Here is a 20,563-nt window from a genome sequence, read left to right on the forward strand (position 1 = left end):
CAAAAGTAGGTCAGCTATCACATGCATTGGTAGCTTAAAAAAGGGCCCAAAGATGAGTACCAGTAGATGTTCAGGAAATTGAGCTGGAAGCCGCCAAAGAGGATGTAGTCTTCTTGGCACTCTAAAACTCTCTAACACAGACATTTTTAGGAAAAAAAAAGAGACCTTTTAGTACTGATGCTCACCAATTTTACTTAATATAACTGTATACAAACAACAGAATATATTTACAATTATCAAAGTATGTATTTTAAGTTGAAATGGAACTGTGTTATTTAAGGCAATTTTCCATCATCTATTATCTTTTAAGTCAATACCCTGTAATATTAAACTATTACAAATATTTCAAAATACATGGAGATTCAAATTCAGGCAGTCAAAACTTTCAATATGACTAGTGTAATGGTGCCTGCGGAAACCTAATTCTTGACCATCGTTCCCCTTGCATCTCATGGCAATATTTTGCTTAATTAAAGCATCACAAACGCTGGTTTTCACAAGACTCTTGTCACGTTCCCTGCAGAGGATGGACAATACTTTCTTAATGAGCATTTATTTAGAGTTTTGTTTTCTGTTCATTGTTCAATGCGTGGCCTTATGACTTCCTTACTCTTCTTTGTTTAAACTTTACTTAGAAGACAGAATTCATTAATGTCTTTTCTGTAGCATTCATTACTGTGCTGTTTGGTTATTTCATGCAAGAGTTAACTTATATTCATTTGGTCCTTTTGACCCTGGAGGTCAACTCTTCATTTTACAGGTGGGAAATCGACAGAGGAAGAGAGAAAAGGAAAATGCATCTTTTAAAATAAAAGTCTCAAATCGGAGAAACTCATATTCAATTCCCATCTGTAAAATAATTTATATTTATTATAGTATATCTAATTTGTTGCATATAATTATTTATAGTATAATTTATATTCTTATAGCCCAACTTCTTCTACTACAAATGTAAATACTTGCTATTCAAGCAGATCAGACTCCTAGGATCAAGATGAATCTCTTATTTTTATTCCCCTGAAAATTTGTTGGCTACTTAAGCCATTGAAGTAACTGAGCTACTCCAAAGACTGACAGCACACAAGACATGCTTATGAACAGACTATATCATATACAGACTAACAATGAATTTAATTGCACACTCTGAAAATTATATTTGTTTTTTATTTCTCCCCATATCCTCCAGACCTTACTCCTCCCCTGTTCTCCAGTTTCTAGCCATTATGATATGCTGTTATAATGATATTATATCATAGAGTCATAGAATGTTTTGTGTTGGAAAGGACCTTAAAGATCATCTAATTCCAACCTCCTTGCCATGAGCAGGGATACCACCTACTAGACCAGTTTGCTCAGGGTCTCATACTACCTGGCCTTGATGGGGTATCCACAACTGGCCCACTGAGCTTTGTGTCATTTATGAAGTTGCTGAGGGTGTACTGGATTCCACTGTCTACGTTGTCAAAGGTCTGGAAGAGCACCAGTTCCAAGACAGAGCCTTGAGGGACTAGGCTTTGTATCCTGCACATTATTATATTTTTCTTGTCAGTTTTTCTTTGCTGTCTGAATAGACATCTTTATAATTTCTAACCTCAGTTTTCCTATTTAGTCACTTTCACTTCCCTTAGCAGCTTTAAGCCACTTTAGACCCAGTTTCCCATGTTTCTTATTTAGTATTTTGTCTGACCTTTATCTCTACCTCTTTCTCATCCATGTGGTTAGGTAATTCGCTGAAGCACAAATAAAATAATGTCTATATCGTATCAGAGCTTAACCCCCTTCCTCCATTAAGCAATTAGTAATAGCAATTGCAGCGTTTTACAGCATGTTCCCAACATGCTGCATGTTCAGTGAACATCAGTTGTAAAATAGTAGAAAATTAGCTCTACTAACATTACAGACAACAGGCAAGTTTATTTGAGTCTTTTATAACAGTGTCACTTTTGGGCAGATATTTGTATGGGTAGCAGAAGTAGTATTATTCAACAAATGGCATTGCCTAAATGAGGAGTTCTAAAATACAACAGGTACATACAACAGATAGTCTCCTTCTCACAAGAAGTTTTAGTGTTCTATTCATCACCATTCTAAGTTCATCTAGTGATTAAATTTTAAAATAAAATGAAACAAAATATCATAAAAAAACCTCCATTCATATTAAAAATGTAGTTCAAAGACAGCTACAATTTCAGAGTAATTAACCATGGAGAAATTGTATTACAATGTGAAGTCTCAGGGAATTTACCCAACAGGTTAACCTGCCTCTTAGAATTCAAAAATAATTGAAAAACCCAGACATGAAATTATATTATCAATAAAGATTAGAAAGATCTTGAACACTAAAACCAATACAGAATCACAGAGTGGGTAGGACTGGAAGGGACCACAGTGGGTCATCTGGTCCAACCTCCCTGCTCAGTCAGGGTCATCCTAGAGGACATGGCACGGGTTTGTGTCGACGGTTCTTGAATATCTCCAGGGAGGGAGATCTGACAACCTCTCTGGGCATCCTTTTCCAATGCATGGCCACCCACCCAGTAAAGCTTTTCCTCACATTCAGGTGGCATCAGTTTCTGCCAGTTGCCTCTTGTCCTACTGCTTGGCAACACTGAGAAGAACATGGATCCATCCTCTTGGCCCCTCCCTTTAGATACTCACAGATATTGATGAGGTCCCCTCTCAGTGTCTCTTCTCGAGGCTGAACAGACCCAGCTTCCTCAGCCTTTCCACACAGCAGAGATGCTCCAGTCCCTTAATCACCTTTGTACCTGCTCCAGGAACTCCATGTCACTCTTTTCCTGAGGAGAACTGGACACAGCACTCCAGGTGAGGCCTCACGAGGGCTGAGTAGAGGGGCAGGATTGCCCCCCTTGATCTGCTGGCAATGTTCTTTCTGATGCACCCCAGGAGTTGCAATGGACTCTCCACTCTCCTTTCCTAGTGAACTGAAATACTTGGAAGTTGTTCTTCAAATAGCAAAGATAATTTTATGCATAATATGAACACATTCTAAATTAAATTGCCACAAGCACTTCTCAAAAAGGAATGTCTGTCATGTGCTAAAATACCCTAAAGTGCCTTAGCAGGTTTTTCTCTGTTTCTGAAGACTACAAACTTTTATTATATCAAAATATTATCAGTATTAAATCAAAATTGCATCAGTCTGTAGATAGGATTACATCTGTTGGTCTGTTTCCTATGGATACAGCTGTTTAATAACACCTGTTGTTAATTAGTTACATAAATAATCTACACCTGCATATGTGAAGAGAGATCCTATCACATATTACTAATAGAAGAATTTCTGTCCTTTTTTTATATATATAACTGCCTTTCTTAATGTCCAAATTCTAAATTACTACGTTATTGATATGGTTTTAAACCAAATAAAACAAATAAGTTTTCCTTCAGTTAATTACTTGGAATGGCAGAATTTCTAATGATTTTCTGTATTTAATGTATTTTAAAAGTTGATGGTGGAAGAGTTTTCTGTAAGTTACCACAAGAAAAAACAGATGGGAATAACAGAAATATTACAAATGAAGATGACATGATATGAATATTACAAATTAAATAATAAGATGAAGATTTAGAGGCTAAGTTGTAGGAGGAGCAGCTGAGGGAGCTGGGGTTGTTTAACCTGGAGAAGAGGAGGCTGAGTGGTGACCTTAGCACTCCCTACAACTGCCTGAAAGGAGATGTGAGGGTCGGCCTCTTCTCCCAGGCAACTGGCAACAGGACAAGAAGGCATAGCCACAAGTTGTGCCAAGGGAGATGTAGGTTTGGCATCAGGAGGAATTTCATCATGAAAAGGGTTGTTAAACTCAGGAATGGACTGCCAAAGGAAGATGGTAGAGCCACCACCCTTGGAGGTGTTCAAGAAATGACTGGACATAGCGTTTAGGGATATGGTCTAGTTGACATGGTCCAAGGTTAGACTTAGTTATCTCTGAGTTCTTTTTCAGCCTAAATGATTTTTGTCAGTAATGGGCTTCACTCCTCACAAAATATTCCCACTAGTTAATAGATTATTTAAGTCTATGTGTGAAAAATAATCATATTAAGATTGAATTTTAATTAAATAATTGTTCTTTGCAGTAGAGTTCTTCTTTAAGGAATAAATCTGAGGCTAACATTCAACTTCCTTGTTCTGGCAAGCATTATATTTTTACATTTTCTTATGTCAAGAGAGATTAGAAATCTCAGTTGAACATAAAGCCTTGCTGGCTTAGCCACAGAATTGAAATTTAGCAAGATCTCTTCCCAAAGATCTTTCCATTTAAACAGACAAGGTAGGCCACACATGTGAAAATTCACAAGAGACGCAAAGTGACTTGGAATCAAACTGAGCAGATAAATGGCAGAGACAGAAGTAAGACCCAAGTTTTCCAAGACTCAATTTTTCTGTTATTAAGAGTGCTGTGTAAAAATTCATCAGGCTTCAGAACTATTTGGTATTTATTTACTTCAAGACTATTCACCTAAACTCTGATACTCAGTAGTGCTTCCAACAAATATTTTACTAGAGGTCAGCTATACCAAATTTTTTTCTGGAAAAATTATAAAGACCTTGAAATACTTATGTAGGAAATTTCTTCTGAGGAAGTGCTTTGGTCTCCCTTTGTCCTTAAGACACTAAAAAACCAAATGAGAAAGCTCTTTTGCCAGCTCCACAGGCACAGTGGTAGACTGAGTGGGGAAGTCTGGTCCAAAGTTTAGTCAAGGAGCTTTACATTATGTTTCCTGGTAGTCCATGAATAAGACAGAACTAATTCTACTTCTTAAAACTATTTTCTCAGCATTTTTATTACACCAAAATGAGTAAAGTTTGGTTACCACTGAAAAGAGTAACAATCAATTTCAAGCAAAATCAAAATAACAAAGAAGTGAAAGACTCATAACCGAGGGGATCTGGTACAGAAGACCAGGCTGGCTGCAGGTGTACATACCCATATGAGACTTTAGTCCAGTTAGGGATTGATGAGTATGAGAACTTCATACAGACAGCTCCAAAAGCATCTAAAACCAGCTAGGTTTGTACATGTAACAATAAAAGCAAAGGAAATGTCAGTACAGCTTTCAACATGACCCTGGGTGATTCAAATTTGGAGAGTTCAAGGGTGTTGCATCTTTCTCCAGTGCAGTTTACATTATAGTACGTAACAAAACATTTGAGAAAAACTGGGGGGTGGAGGGGGGAGGGTGTTAAGTAAACATGAAGCCTAATCAGTATTCTTTGTGACCGTGCTTTTCTAACATGCAGTAGCATGGAAACCATCTTCTCTAGACAGAGGTAAAGCAGCAGTTCTCTTCATCTGCTGACGCAGACTGGATTGCAACCCAAGACTGGCATTTGCTAATTTGCTAATAAAGCAGCAATCCCTGCGTAGGTTTCTTAGATTTTGCCTCCTTAAAAGTGTTTATCTTTCGTTTCCTTTTGAGATAATCATGGGAGGGCATACTGTTTTGCTTTCCGTGTTGTGTTTTCGGGGGTTTTATGAATGAAAATTAAAGCAAAAAACTGTATTACTTGCATGGAGGAAGTTTTCACCTTTGTAGTTTAGACTTAATACTTCTATAATGCTTTTGAGGTTTTTTGTTTAAAAAACCTTTCATCTTTGTACTATTTCTAAAGCATTAATTTTTTAGAAGGAAGTTACAGCCTTCATGCAAATTCAGCAGCACTTGCTCCAGCAAATGTTATTGGTAGTGCTACCCATGTGGGTGAATAGCATTCACTGCTACAATATGTACACAATCATGCGCATTCTGAAAGGACCTCTCTAGATTTCTCCACTTCATACTTTTTGGTTTTGCAGAAGGAATCCTGGAATGAAAAAGGAAACATGGAGAGGAAAATGGATTAAATGGTGATTTTGCAATCTGAATCTGTGAAACTTTGTAAATGCAGAGGTAGTCATCTGCATATATGTTTGATTTATTTATTTTATTAATTGAATATCTGACTGAAATAGTCCAGATGCTATGGAATTGCTGCATTTGACATATTTGATTATGATTATACCAATAAAGTTGACTGCTAGATAATTTTTGTTTTATAAAAGTACAGATACCATAGACTGTGTTATTTAGAATGAGATTCACTGTTAGCAATTCACAAATAGTTTAAATTTTCCAGTATATTTGAGGTCACATTAATATTTCATCAATGAACAATCTGCAGAGTAGTGACTTATGACTTAACCAGTTATCAGTGATGAAATGATAATATTTCCTTCACCATCTGATAAAGTTCTATTTTAAAAAGTAACATGATAAAGACAGAGACTATTTCAGTAAAAAAGAAAAATATTTTCTTTTTTGATTTTACTTCAGCCCTTGCAGGAAGAAACAAGCTTTTGTATCAGTAGAGGCAGATAACTGTTATTTAAGAGTATAATGGTTAACATGGGCTTCCTACACACAGCTCAACCAAAGAACTTCAGTACAAATCCCTATTATTTAATTAGAACTCAGTGATAGTGGGGTACAGTTGTGATGCCCTATGTATAGCCTCACCATATTACATCTTTTGAATAATGATGTGTAATGGTGATATGCAAATTTTGACTTTTTAATAACTACTGTCATAATGTGTCACCTAATTTGGGCCACTTCTGTGTACCAATCTGTAGTAATGACAAATTACACTTTGGTTCCATCTGTGTTCTTATCAGTATATGAAGTTTATATTAGCACAACAGTCCGCTGCAGTTCATAGACTTTATTGCTGAGATTCTTACGCATGACTACCTGGACATGAACCATAAATAACCATGGCTTGGTGAGCTAAAAACAGCAATATGCAATATGAAACAAAATCCTTTATTTGAATTTCTTTTCTCCTCTCTCATTACTAGTAGTGACAAAGAAGTGGGCATGCAAAGCAGAAGCAGATATAATTTTTCTGCATGCTACAGGAATTTTAAATTTGATAGTTTCCTGCTGGTAAAGAGATTACTTTAAGATATTAATTCAAAACTTGTTTTTAAGATAAGAGACAGAGCCTGTATATTTGAATATTACAGAAGAAATAATGAAATATAATATTAAATATATTTAGCATTTTGTGCTAAAGTCTTTATTTTATGGATTTACGATCTTAAGGTTTTACCTAAGTCTAACAAACAGTTTCAGAGGCCATAATAAATTATTTCTGAACCATTCAATTAAGCATTTGTGATGATATGAATTTGTAATGTTGTGTAATGTTTTGAATATTTATTGCATACCTATTTTATGTTGAGCATATTGTTATACCCTCCAGGACATTTTGCAAAATATTTAATTTGAAGTGTTATTTCCTGAAGGAACAAGCAGAAGTATAATTCTACTCTATTACTTCAACACGTAATGGTAGCCCTCTCTGCTACATAGTAAAAGATGTTTTCTAGACAGCTTTTTGTCCAATTAAAATCAAACTGTTACCAGGCATGAATGTACTAACTCCTGGTGAAAGTGAAAGTGATGGTGAAAGTACTTACTTCGTATTTAAAATGTTTCCTTTGACACACAATCATTGTTTTACAGTCTTCAAAGTACAGTAGGGAGTATGATTGTATATTGATCAAATCTGACCCTGGACCTAAAAGAACAGACTTCAATATCACATTTGCCTCAGGACTGTAAATCAGGGCTATTTAGAGATTACCTTATGCAAATTTTTCTTCACTATGGAGAAATATTTAATCTTCAACCTCTTGGGCACGCTGCAATCTATTGAATGACCATCAGTGTATCTTCATCAAAACTACCAAAATATCCTAAAGAACTGATCTGTTCTGAATGATTGCAAAAGGGAAAAAAAAAAAAAAAAAAGCAGTAGCTGTAGAAAACTTCCATCCAAAGAGAAACTCTATTACTTTCACTCTTCCATCTCTAAGCTAAGTGTACAGCACCATGGAAATTGGTAAAAGAAAGCAAATATATCCAACAAAAAGATTCACCAAAAAATATCCTAGCAAAAAAACACCAAAAAGGATCCAATCAGCCTTACAAAAATGAGGTACTGACTGTATATGCTTCCTCTTTTGGGGGAATGAAAATGCAAATAATCTGTAATAGATGTTATTCTTCTTGCTTAGTACAGTGCTCAGAGCTGTTAAGATGTGATTATAAGTGCAGTGTGCAAATATATATAGAACATGATAAAAATATTTATTATATGAGCTATAGCACTCAGGAAGATAAATAGTGCTGACACCTCAAGAAAATCAAATGTCTCACACATTTTTATTGTTTTTTTACATGAAAATAATTGGATCTTTCATTTCTATAACACACAAAACATTACATAAAATACAAAAAATCTAAGTCCTTAATACAACAGTAGGAATTCTTCTTCTTGTGGGGAGTAAGTACATTAAGAAACATGAAGGAAATCTTTCTCAAAACCTCAAATTACTTCCTTGAATCTTGAATTGGTTTAATAAACACCTACTTTCCTTTCTGTTGTCAAAAATTCCTTTTTTTGCCTGAGTTTTCTTTTAATGTGAGGAGTACGGTTCAAGTTATGTGTCATCCTCAAATCTTTCATCATGGATCTTCCACAGGGCCAGATGTACTCACTGCCTTCTGAAGTATCAGGTTGCTTTGAACCAAATCCTCTATGCCCTTGAATAAAGCAAGCTGAAAAGCATTGGTTTCTGGCAATCAGCATATTTGCTTTTTTATTCTACAAGGGTAAAATGATGCATAAAGGAATTGTTTAACTCAGCTTTTGGCTTGCCTAACTCTAAAATTGGCATGCTGCCAAGCACATGAAAGCTCCAAAAGGGCAGCCATAGATGCCATTACCAGTTGTTGGTCACTGAAACCCAGTAGTATATTTAGAAAAGGCAGGAAGGGTTTCTTTATTTCCCAAATTAAGACACTAGCCTTAGGCTAAATGTTGGTTTGGTCTTTATAATGGCTCTTAAAAATGGTTCCATCCTGTTTGCTGACAAAGATTTTATTCATCCTAGTAAAACCAGTTGTGCATCACAGACGTGTGCTAAAAAAAGATGTTAGAATTGACATTTCTGGTATTTTCTTTGCTATGGGTGTTTTTGTTTTGGATTGGGTTTTGTTTGGATTTTTTCTTTCTTTCTTCTTTTTTTGTTTTTTTTTTTTTTTTTTTTGGTTCTAACAGGATTCACACAACATCTCACCTCACCCCTTAATTATCATTTCCTAAATGTTGACATCAGTCTAAGGGCTAGAAAAACTTATATTCATTTGCATATCTGAAAATGCGTGTGTTCTGTAGAGAGGTGAAATGGCTTCTTCCTTTATCAGGCCTATCACTTTCACTGCATCACTCCTTCCGTCCTTACCCCTTAAGTTCAGTCTGTTTCCCGCAAATATTTGCAATCAAGCTATTCAGAATAATTTTAGGTATCTAGTCCTTGCTAACTTTAGGGTTGAACACTATTGAAATTACATTTTCCTAAGCATCAGGAGAGAAATTTCTTTCTTGAAGACATATTAACTAAATAAAAACAGTTGTTACTGTGCCTTCTCGTCCATATTAAATGTTAGCAAACATATTAATTTTCTCTTTCTTTCCTAAACCATAACAGTTGTCTCATCATAAATACTAACCTGAGGGTAATGGTTGGTAGCAATATTATGTGGTACAGCAAGCTAGTGTGTCAATTTATTATGAGCAGAAATTCATTAGTGGTTTCCTGTGAAAAATCAAATATTGTTGTTTTTTAATTGCAATTTTTGGAAATTTCATTGCGCAAAAGATTTGATTTTTCTACTCTTTCAATGCTGATTCTTAGTAGAAGTGATTGTATATCAAATGTCTCTTCTTAAAACTGATGCAGGTACCACCAAGAGCCATTAGAACTACAAACTTTACTACACAAGAACCACAAAATGTCAAGGAATGTTTTTAATTCACACAATGCAAATCTCCAGTAAGGACTTGTCAACTCACCACCTTGACTTACACTACCTTGCATCAAGAGTACATGCTGGTTTTATTCATCAATAGGAAATGTCTTGAGGAGTATAGTGAGGGGTGAGGAAGGGAGATTTTCCACTTTTGAGCTGATTCTGGTCTTCATTTTACCCTTGATCAAGACCAGTGTTACTGTTTAAAGTATAAATTGTGACTGTCATTCTACATATGAAAGACAAAATTTGGGATTAAGCAAGCAAGTAGCTCCACCATAGTTCAAGCTCTTCTCCTCTTGACTCAATACATTTTGTATTTCACACCCATAGTACAAATGCTATGATGGCTGACTGTATGTCAGCCTGGATGACTCTAGAATATACACCGGTGTACATCACAGAGAGCTGGAATGATCATGTCGTGTTACGATTGTGCAGTCAAGTTCCAGCCCAGTTCTTTATTATGCTATCACTCTTAGGTATGATTTATTGAAAGAGAAAGCTAAAAACGTGGCTTGCATAGGGAGCATAATATCCCTTTAACCTGAAAAGGTTGTATGAATTTGTAACTGAGTGAGTCTTTCCTAATATTTTTTTTCTTGTTTGTAAGGGCTCGCGTGCTGTTTTTATAATGTTTTCATTGATGTCAAGACCTCGGTATAAAAACAAGACTAGCACAGTACTAATTTACCCCATGGTCTCCTGTGTCTTCCTTTGCCTCTCTCCTTGAGCAACTGGCATAGCTGCAGGACTGTTTACTCCACAGCTTATTTCCCCTTTATCTTTGATGTCCCAGGATGTCAAAGGCTGTGAATTTAATATTGATTTTATAAAGTACTTTTACTGTAACATGTCAGTTAGGATTAGCTTCAACCTCGAGGAAGCTCAGGCAGTGAGCTGGATTTGCACGCAATGTGGCTCTCCAGCTCTCAGACTCTTTTCCCGAGCGAATGCTTTATTTATAAGAGTGACAGTGTGCTGTGAAAGCAGGGATAGCACACAGCCCCCAGCTATCTCTGTGTCTTGTATACACAACGTCAGTGCCCTGTGTATACATTAGGCTTGAAAATGTAAGTGGATCAGAGAGACGTATCATTTGCTGGTATGTAAACAGACAGATGAGTTTATAGATCGCATTAAGCCCCAGTGGCTGTAACTAGTGGAAGAGGCTTCCTGGAGTCCCATCCCCCACCTCGCTCCTCTTAGTTCCTCATACCATCGACACCAACACCAGGAGCTGGACTCCACTCCTTTAGTGAGCAAATAAATGCATCTTTCTAAAGGAGGAATCACAGCTGAAGAGTAGCCTTGCTTGATCGTGTTCCCTTAACCTTTTATTGCTCCTTTGAAATGGCAGGTGCTGCTGATGGAGTGTATTAATCTACTGATTAATCTGCAAAGTCTTTTCATAACTCAGTATTGATCCGCACTCAGTCCCAACAAAGGTGAAGAGTTTGTCTTGATATTGTCCTTTTTTTCTCTCTTTTTTCCTCCATCTTCTACTTTATTCTTTTGAGAAAGAAAAAAATTGCCTTTTGTATCTAAAATTTGTATCTAAAACCAGAAGGTGAGGTTTCAGCACTGATAGTGCTGAAGCTTGGAATTACATTCCCAAGGGAACAGTCACCAGTTTTCTTGTGTGTTGAGCAAATCATGCCAACTGATTACACACTCTTAATGAAAGATTAACTATTTAATGCATTAGCTTTTTGTGAGCACATGGAACAGCTGCGCACTTGGGCTATATCTGCCCCATTCATAACATGTTTGATTTCTCATCACTCCCCAGTTGCTCTGATGTTGCCTTCTTCCTCAGCTGGGACTTGAGTTAGCTTAGGTCTTCTGAGAATTTTGAAAATATTTATTGTTTGGTTCATTAACTATTCTACAAGCCTTGACTTTGATGCCTATGTACACTTATGGCAACATATAAATAATAAAGAAGTTGTTATTCTTGATATAGAGCATATATGGCTGCTTACAAAACATCATTCATGTAGCTGCACTGTCATTCTTTTTCATTTGTTTTGTTGCTCTGCCGAGGTATATATGACAGTTTGAGGTTTGTTTTAAGCTATTTTCATAAAATATATGTCATTCCAGTGTAAAATCTGCGAGAGTTCATAAATAATATTGCTGAGCTTTAGTAACTGAAGAAAGAAGAAGTGGTTGCTACAGAGCAACACCCTTGATTTCAGTTACTGCAGGGAAGAAATTTGGAGCATAAAACTGAAAGCAACTTTCATGCAAATGCAGGTATACACATATATACCCTTCCTATTTGTTCTGGAAATTAGAATAGTTTTGGTGGAACCAGACAGACATGACTTTGGATGATAGACAAGGACATTTTTTGTGTAATTACTTGCATTTGATAACGGGCTCAAAATCTACAAATCAGACTCCAAAAAAAATATTTCAAGACTTAGAATGATTTTTTCTTTGGCATCCATTCTCCTACTTCTTAAACATGAGAGAGACTGTGTGGAAATAGCCCCAGCAAATGATTTATGTATTTCTCACCAAGATATAAAAGACAACAGGATTCCCAATGTTATGTTAAAGTGAAAATTTTCACACCAGATATCAGTGCACAGAATTTTGGACATTTGTCAACCAAATAATCAAAGGAAGTCTAAAGCTTTTTGAGTGCAACCTGTCATTATTGCCAATGTTACAATCAGTCCATAAATATTTTATATACCTGAGAGCACCACCTCTTCTCTTTCCTTTGCATTAGGTACACAATGTATCCTCTCCAGCTTATTTAGAACTCAGCGATTACTTTTTCTCTCTCTACATATGATGTGCTACTTTATTCAGACAATATAGGTAATAAGAAAATTACTAATTTATATTACCTTCATAATATTTAATAGGATATGTGCTAACTAAATAAGAATAACTTGTTGATCTGTAGAAAAAAAAAAGCTAATTTTTTATTCAGTTTTTATGGAATTCATGCATACAAGGTGTGATGAAATATCAGTGAGGATTTGCTTTGAAACTAAATGAAAAACAATGAAATTGAAACTTTGTAATTAATTATTGTATTACTAGAAGTAAAGCAACTAGTTCTCTACAGAGTAATACAAAATTCAGCATGCTGGAACTGACATTTTTGTAGCCAAATAAACATCTGAATGACAAAAATGTCCAAAATATAGAATTTGCACACAACCCATTATATCAAAGTTCTTTCATACAGAAGTTTTCCTTAAACAGTGTATTGATTACAACATATCCAAAAACTGGACTTTGGAGATGTCTCATTCCACAAAAATCCATGCATACGTGTAAATCCATTCACAGAATATTTTAATTACTATTATTCGGGTATATGTATTATTTCAAGGAAGCATATGCTCCAGGGATTTTTAACAAACCTGGTTTTTATGGATGGTTGCGGGTGTCTTATATTTTGCATGCTAAAAAGACATGTAGAAACAAAAAAAACCTTCATGTATTGAAGCAGTCAGATGTGATTTAGCAACTCTTCTGTCACAGACAACCAAAGACTGACAAAGCTCTTAGTGGACTTCTAGGGGTTTGTGCACAAAGTTTCCAAAAATGTGTTAAATTAATTAAATAATACATTTATAAAGTATGTAAATACTACTGCTGCTTCACCATACAGTGCTGGAGGCACAGAATGTTTAATATTCCTAGTATCACCCAAAGACTCTATGGTGTCATCAAGAATTGAATGACGGTCTCCTGAACCTCTGTTCACAACAAACCGGTTTGCTTTCATCCAATAATCCCTGACTGCCAGAGGCTATTGCAGGGTGGCCTAAATTAAAGGAACCCTGAGGTAGTGTTAATTTGTGTCATAAGGTCAAAATAGGTCAAAATTTGTGTCATAAGGTCATAATATTAACCCAAGGTCTTTGTTAGCACAATAGCGGCATAGTTATTCTTGCTATTTTTTCTTGTTGCTCAACTGAGCACAGCCTAGACAGTTCTTAAGACTGCATATTGAGGTGTTCAAGATTATTTGCCATTAAAAAGACTTGAACAACAATTTATACTAGCAAAGATCGGACTAAGGCTACTAACGAATTGTTTATACTTTGGGGTGTGTGGCAAAAATACTGTAAAAATAACTTGTTTCTAGACTATTATTGAATATTTACATTTTTAACAGAAATAACTTAAAAGAAAGTACATTAAACCACTAGCTATTCATCATTCTTTTCTTTAATTTTTTTCTCAAGAATAGAACTTCCAGGATGTTGATAGGAATGTGAGTGCTCATAAACAGCACATAATGAGGTGCATAAGCACAGTTTATTCGAATAGCTGTTCAAAAATTAGACAAAGGATTATAAAGAGTCTTTTGAAGCATTTGACCAGCTTCTCCTTGACATAGTTCAATAATACGCATTCGGATGCATTTCTGCATTTATAGCATCAGGTTATGTATATATATGTCCATTTTCTCATTAAACTACAAAGTGGATTTGTCCCATCTGCCATGCTATTGTCTTTATTCATTAGCAAAGATAAATTTAAACACAGTGATTACCCCAAAAATGCTATAGCTGTACAGTTCAGTTGCAATGCTGTCTTCATCCTTTAGGCACAAATCTTGAGTGTCAGCTCTGACTTCAGAATTTGTACTGCTTAAAAGGCACTGCTGAATGGATGAGAAGGAAAGCTAGGATCTGTCAGGCAAAAAAACTATCTGCTATTCACAAAGAGAAAACAAACATTCTTTCCTAATGTTTCAGGGAATTAAGTTTTAAAATATGGTTGTTAAACCATTGTGTTTTGTAAATCTAATGTACTAAGACTGCAAAACTATTATCTTGTATGGGTCAACTACATGTTTGGATGCTGTCTATCTCAATTTCAAAAATTACTCCTACAGTTACATCCTGCTTTCATCCCAAGCCTGTTGGGAAATGGTCAGTTTATGGAGATTTTTGCTTTGTGTGTTGGGACTTGCTTTTCCTGAAATCAGAACATCAATGGATTTAAATTTTCCCTGCTGCTTCTCAGAGCCACTCACACAAATGACCATTTCTCTTTCTTCACCATATTTCTGTTTCTGTGGATTTTAAATTATTTATTTTTTTTTATTTTAACATATTTCCTGTTTGCAATTGTATGCTTCAATTTTGCGATTTAATTTGTATGTTTGTTCTTGATGGAAATGTGTTTTGCTAGCTAGGAAGATGACAGGATGGACAATATTCCAATATATTTTAACTGCATCTCCATTTTAAGCTTTGCAAGAAACTTTTTCTAGAACTGACACTTCAATCAGGACAGAATATGCAGGACAAGTACCCATCTCAGGCCACAGTGGACTAAACAGCTGTTCACATAATGATTGCTGGTGGAAGGGAATCTGGTACAGAGACCCCCCATAAATGGGGCCACCAGCTCTAATAAAACAAGGAATTTTTTATTAAGGTTGGTTTTTAGTTGGGTTACATTTGAAGTTTAGCTATACAAGCCATATATCCTTTGTCAGAGAAAGAAATAGAAAAAGAACTCTATTAAACTGAGACCATGGTCAACAGATTTCAACTGACCAGCTTCAGGGAAGGCCTTTTCAGCATAAAGCCAGGTATCAAAATACTGGTTAAATGTGGCCTTAACTGCCTAAGGTCTGAATTTCTTTGTAACAAGAATTTGTTAACACGGTTCTTATATAAGCAAAAGACAGAGGATGGCTCTAGATCATTCCCCCATTTCTTGATCTGTCCATCTATTGTTAGCACCACATCTTCATATTTTGCCCCATAGACATTCTTTCTCCCTAAATGCATCAGCAGGGAGAGATGAGAGACTCATTAAATTTATATGTCCCCATTGGGGCCTGCTTCAGAAGGTTTGTAAGGACAGGATAAAAACCTTTTTTACATGAAAGACTAATATCTGAATAAGAAGTAAGATAGGAGGGATATCAAAACACACCTGAAGATGTAGATAGGGCATTATTCTCAGATCCCATTGAATCCCTCAAGTGTAGACTAGCCAAGTCTTGTTTTGCTACTCCAGTCTTCTTGGCTTTGTGTGCTGTGCTAAAATTAGCTGCATCCTTGAAAGGCTTATTAAATGTCATTGGATATATTCAAGAATTTGCATGTTTTGATGTTTTGCCTTGTTTTGGCAGTGTAACTTAATCAGCAGTCATGTAGCAACATCCAAGACAAATACAATAATAGCCTTGTGTTCTATTTTTCACTAATTTAGGTGGAGCTCACACTGCCTTCCATTTTACTTGTATTCATTTTTATTTTTTTATAAACAAATCAGAAATACATTTTTATTAGCAATGAAATATGTAACAATATTAATATGCTTTCATCAAATTCCGTATGATTATAACAAACATTGATATTATATTCGATTTGGAGTCTCTCCTATTCATGTCATGCATTTTTCAGGACTTGGAATGCTAAATCCATGATCTAGCTTAAACAGATGCAAGTTAGGACTATAGCCAAAAATATGATGAACCGGGAAATACATTACTGAGTGTTGTGAGAATATCTCCTTTAATACCTTCCAAAATAAATCAAACATGCTACTTTAATTTTCAGAAATAAGTTGCAAAGTTTGTATACCAACCAGAATTTTAGTGTTGAGGCTTTAACATTTTTCTGAGAAAACTCATCATTTCCTGTTCAGAAATTCAGTTGCTTCTTCCACAGTCTCCATCCAAGCTTTTTCAGTTGAAAGGTATTTCAGCCCTTGTAATTACCAAGAAAGAAATATTATGCAGCTTTTCCATACATATCCGTAACTCATTAATACAATCATAGCATACCAGGTTGGAAGGAACATCGAGGATCATCTGGTCCAACCTTGCTTGACAAAACTGCGTGTAGGCAAGATTGCCCAACATCTTACCCAGGCAAATTTTAAAACCAGGAATCTGTCACTTCCCTGGGGACATTATTCCAAAGACTGAATTTTTTCATAGTGAAAAATTTTACTTGTGTCAAATTGAAATCTCTCTAGGAGTAACTTGCCTTGACTTTTGCATCTGACTCTTTGTAAAAAGGAGTCTCTGTCTTCTTTTTAGCCGCCTCTTAAATACTGTAATATAGTGATAAAATCTTCCCTGTGCCTCTTCTCAAGGCTGAGCAACCCCACTTCTTTCAGCCTTTTCCTCATATGACAGGCTCCCCATCTTTGTGGTCCTTCTCCTGACCATCTCCAGCTGGTCCACACCTTTTTTATATAGCAGGGGCCAAAACTGAACACAGTATTCCAAATGTGACCTGAAAATCACTGAGCAGAGGGGAATAACTTCTTCTTTATCTCTGATGATGGTGCTCTTGTTGATTCCATCCAGCATCCTGTTGGATTTCTTTTACACAGCAGCTCACTGTTCACTCATATTGAATTTGTTGTCCACCAGAACACTGAACACTTTTCACTGAACTGCTTCCCTGACCAGTAGATCCCACCCTGTGCTGCATTCCTGGATTATGTTTCCCCAGCTGCAAGAACTTACATTTGTCCTTGCTGAACTTCATAAAACTCTTCTTAATTTTCTCATATTCATTTTTATCAGTCTTTTTTGCAGAGAAATAAGACTGAATTATAAAAGCTTGTTTTGAATTTACTGACTTGATGAATGTGTGGCATGTTTTACTTACAGCTGCAGTTTGCTAAATATTTTTCAGGGTCACTGCACTTTTTTATTGTCTGCTCCAATTTCTACTGTATAGGTATTTATTCTTGGTAGGCAGATATTTCTCAAGAGCAGAAAACTGTACTCTGTTTTTATAATCTTTGTACCTGACAGTACGTTATCTTTATTTCTTTAAGGATCAAATCTTTACATTTGACTGAAAATGCTTATATTTACTTATCACAAATTGTATAATATAAAAGAAAATTAATCAGAAGGACAAATATTAATTTAAGCAGCTGGTATCTTATAATTTAGCTGGAAGAAGTGACATTTTCTTTGCTATTTTGAAACATTCTTATCATTTTTCAATATTACCTTATGTTCAGGCATAGTTATGAGCAACTCTTCTGTACAGTTAAATATTTCCATTAAAATACAGTTGAGTAGTCCATGTGCTGTAAAACACTATTATTATGCAAATAAACAACATGGATGAAATAGAAGTTTGGCAAATGTTAGTGCATACAAGATCTGTAAGTTGCAGGTGTAAATAAAACATTACAGCAGTGGTAATAAGTGCAATTCCATGAGCAGAAATGATAGAGCTGGAATAGAAATGGAATAGAATGAAAATGCTATTATTTTTCCTAGTGTGTTTCTTATAGTTTTCTAGACCATAACTGTAGAAGAAAACCAGAACCACCACTTTACTTCTGTACAGAACACAAGCAGAAAGAGGGTTGACATTCAGCCACTGGAGTGGAGAGTACTGACAAGTGACAGCAGAAAGACTGCTTAGAATAACTACTCAAATCAAAGTTAGATTTGTGAAAATTTCAGATTCAGAGCTTCAGCACAGCTGATCTCTATCCTACCAGTAGGTCTGAAATACAGGATCACATATCTGGAACTCAGATAAATTTCAATTATGTATGGATATGAATCATCCACATATTTTTACCAGGGGGCAATGAGTTATGTAATACTGAGTTTTCAGAAAAGCATGGGAGATTCGATTTGTGTGGTGATGTCAGAACCTCACACTGGAGCAATAGCTGAGATACAGTCTTTCTTTTCATCCTGTGATAATTCATAAATGCCTGATGAGGATAGGGTTAACTTGTCCTCCATGAGTAGAACAGATAATAGCATCTGTCTGCCCTCAATGTAAGGACTGCCAGGGAGGCCAGCAGTGCAAGAAAGAAATACAGCTTGGCTCAGATGGCAAGTTACTTGCTCTGAAAGGGATTTAACAGGAGTGATCTCTAAGAATCCTTTCATACTGGCATACAATCGGACTTGGTTCTAAGAGAAAGACTGACTAAGAAAAATCTTAACCGCTACTTCCTAACCTTAAGAGCTATTTCTGCTGTTTTCCATTTGTTTCTTGATACATATGTTTCTTGATAAAAGGAATCCCTTTTCACCTGAAACCCCTAAAAATAATCTGTTGAAAAGAGCATGTCTACAGACATGTTTATAGACAAGTTCTTGTGTTCTGGCATGAGCTCAGTGTGCACTAAGGACATGATATAAAATTGAAGTTCCTAAATAATAGCACTGTGTTAAATCACTGGGTGATGAAACAGTTTTGAAGAATTTATTACCCGCTTTTTAAAGTATAAAGCCACATTAATACTTGCAATGATAATTATGTTCTCTGCTTCATGTACATGAAATAAACCATCTTTTTTGTCTTAAAAATATGAACTGAACTGTGGCTGTTATGCTCAGAAAAATATATGTTTTGTTTTCCTTTTCAGGATGACAAGTAACCAGCCTTGCACATCCAAAATAAAATAATACTGTGTATATTTCTTGTTCAACCTGATTACTTTGATAAGACACACCTTTCCTGTTGAAAGTTTCTGCATACTTTATTGGTGACAAAAGAAGATACCTTTCACTATACTCAAAAGATTTTTAGTATAAGCTCTTGACTATTGTTAAGAATTCCTTTTTAAAAACAGTTTCTTTTAATGCTCTGTATTTATACATCAGTAAAACTTAAAATGTAAATTTCTTTTTTCTGTGTTTTTAATCAAAATTCAATATGTAACATTCATAGATTCTAATGTTTAAGACTGTAGGCATTATATTGAGGTGAGTACAGTTTCTTCTGCATATTAGCTGTTTTTTAGGATTTACAAAGTTCACAGACTTTAAGCTGCAGGATGAATTCTGCCCTTGAAGGAGTGTGTTGAATTCTCCTTGAATTCAGTGCAAGTCCTATGTGAATGACTCAGGGCAGGAAATGGCCTTTAAAAGGGACTGATTTGCCTTTTAACAATTCATTCACAATAAACAGAGGCTTTGATCAGTCTCCTGACTAATTTGCTGTTCAAGCAAAATAGCCAACCTCTGACATTAAGTTTGGAGAGATGATTAATCTTCAATATAAACTGGAAGGGGAAACGACCTCTTCTGTGTATCACGTCCTCTGCTATAGACATTCCTCTTGCAGGGATTCAGGTGATGAGGGTCTGTCCATATTCAGCAGCATGATGGAAGCAGTCTGGTCTGGCACGGACATAAACACACACTGACTGTTGCATAAATGCCTTGTGATTGTTTTCACCATCTTGTCTTTTGCAGGGAGGTCAGAAATGGCGACAAATAGACAGACAACGGCTTCCCCACCCCAAAATTTCCAATGTATAAATATATTTATAAATATAAATATACATAATATTCAATTTATGGAAATTACTTCTGGAGTAAGATAAGTATACTGAATGGGTTAACCATAAAAAAAGAACTGCCTTGTAATACCTGCCATGTATGATTATTATAATCTTGCAGACAAATATAATTACAGTGTGTGATGTCTGTTTATGTCTGTGAAAGCTTTGATTATGTTCTCTTGTCTGCATTACACTGCAAAACAGCATAAACATTTATATTTTATAGTAACTCTAATCCAGTGCTAATGCCCTGAGCTATGGGTGTCACTTCAAATTGCCAAGATTTATGTGATACTTGTATTTGCCTTTTTCAGGTGAATTTGATCCTAGTACACTTAGTGTTATACTGATTTGTGGAATCTAGAGACTATTCATAGGCTGCAGAGAGGAGTGA

At 35.6% G+C, this 20,563-nt stretch overlaps 1 protein-coding gene and 1 long non-coding RNA gene across 2 annotated transcripts in view; one reads left to right on the forward strand and one right to left on the reverse strand.

Moving 5' to 3' along the window:
• G2E3 (G2/M-phase specific E3 ubiquitin protein ligase) overlaps window positions 1–20,563 on the forward strand; it is a 136,503-nt gene that overhangs the window by 40,327 nt on the left and 75,613 nt on the right. The gene's annotated exons all lie outside the window — the stretch shown is intronic.
• Window positions 19,876–20,563, reverse strand: part of LOC140684301 (uncharacterized) — a 35,008-nt gene continuing 34,320 nt past the window's right edge. The window contains exon 3 of the long non-coding RNA XR_012056400.1: window positions 19,876–20,005. This is a non-coding gene — a long non-coding RNA (uncharacterized lncRNA). The remainder of the gene's footprint in view (window positions 20,006–20,563) is intronic.

This window comes from Taeniopygia guttata, chromosome 5 (assembly GCF_048771995.1).
Source record: "Taeniopygia guttata chromosome 5, bTaeGut7.mat, whole genome shotgun sequence".
Lineage (NCBI taxonomy): Eukaryota > Metazoa > Chordata > Aves > Passeriformes > Estrildidae > Taeniopygia > Taeniopygia guttata.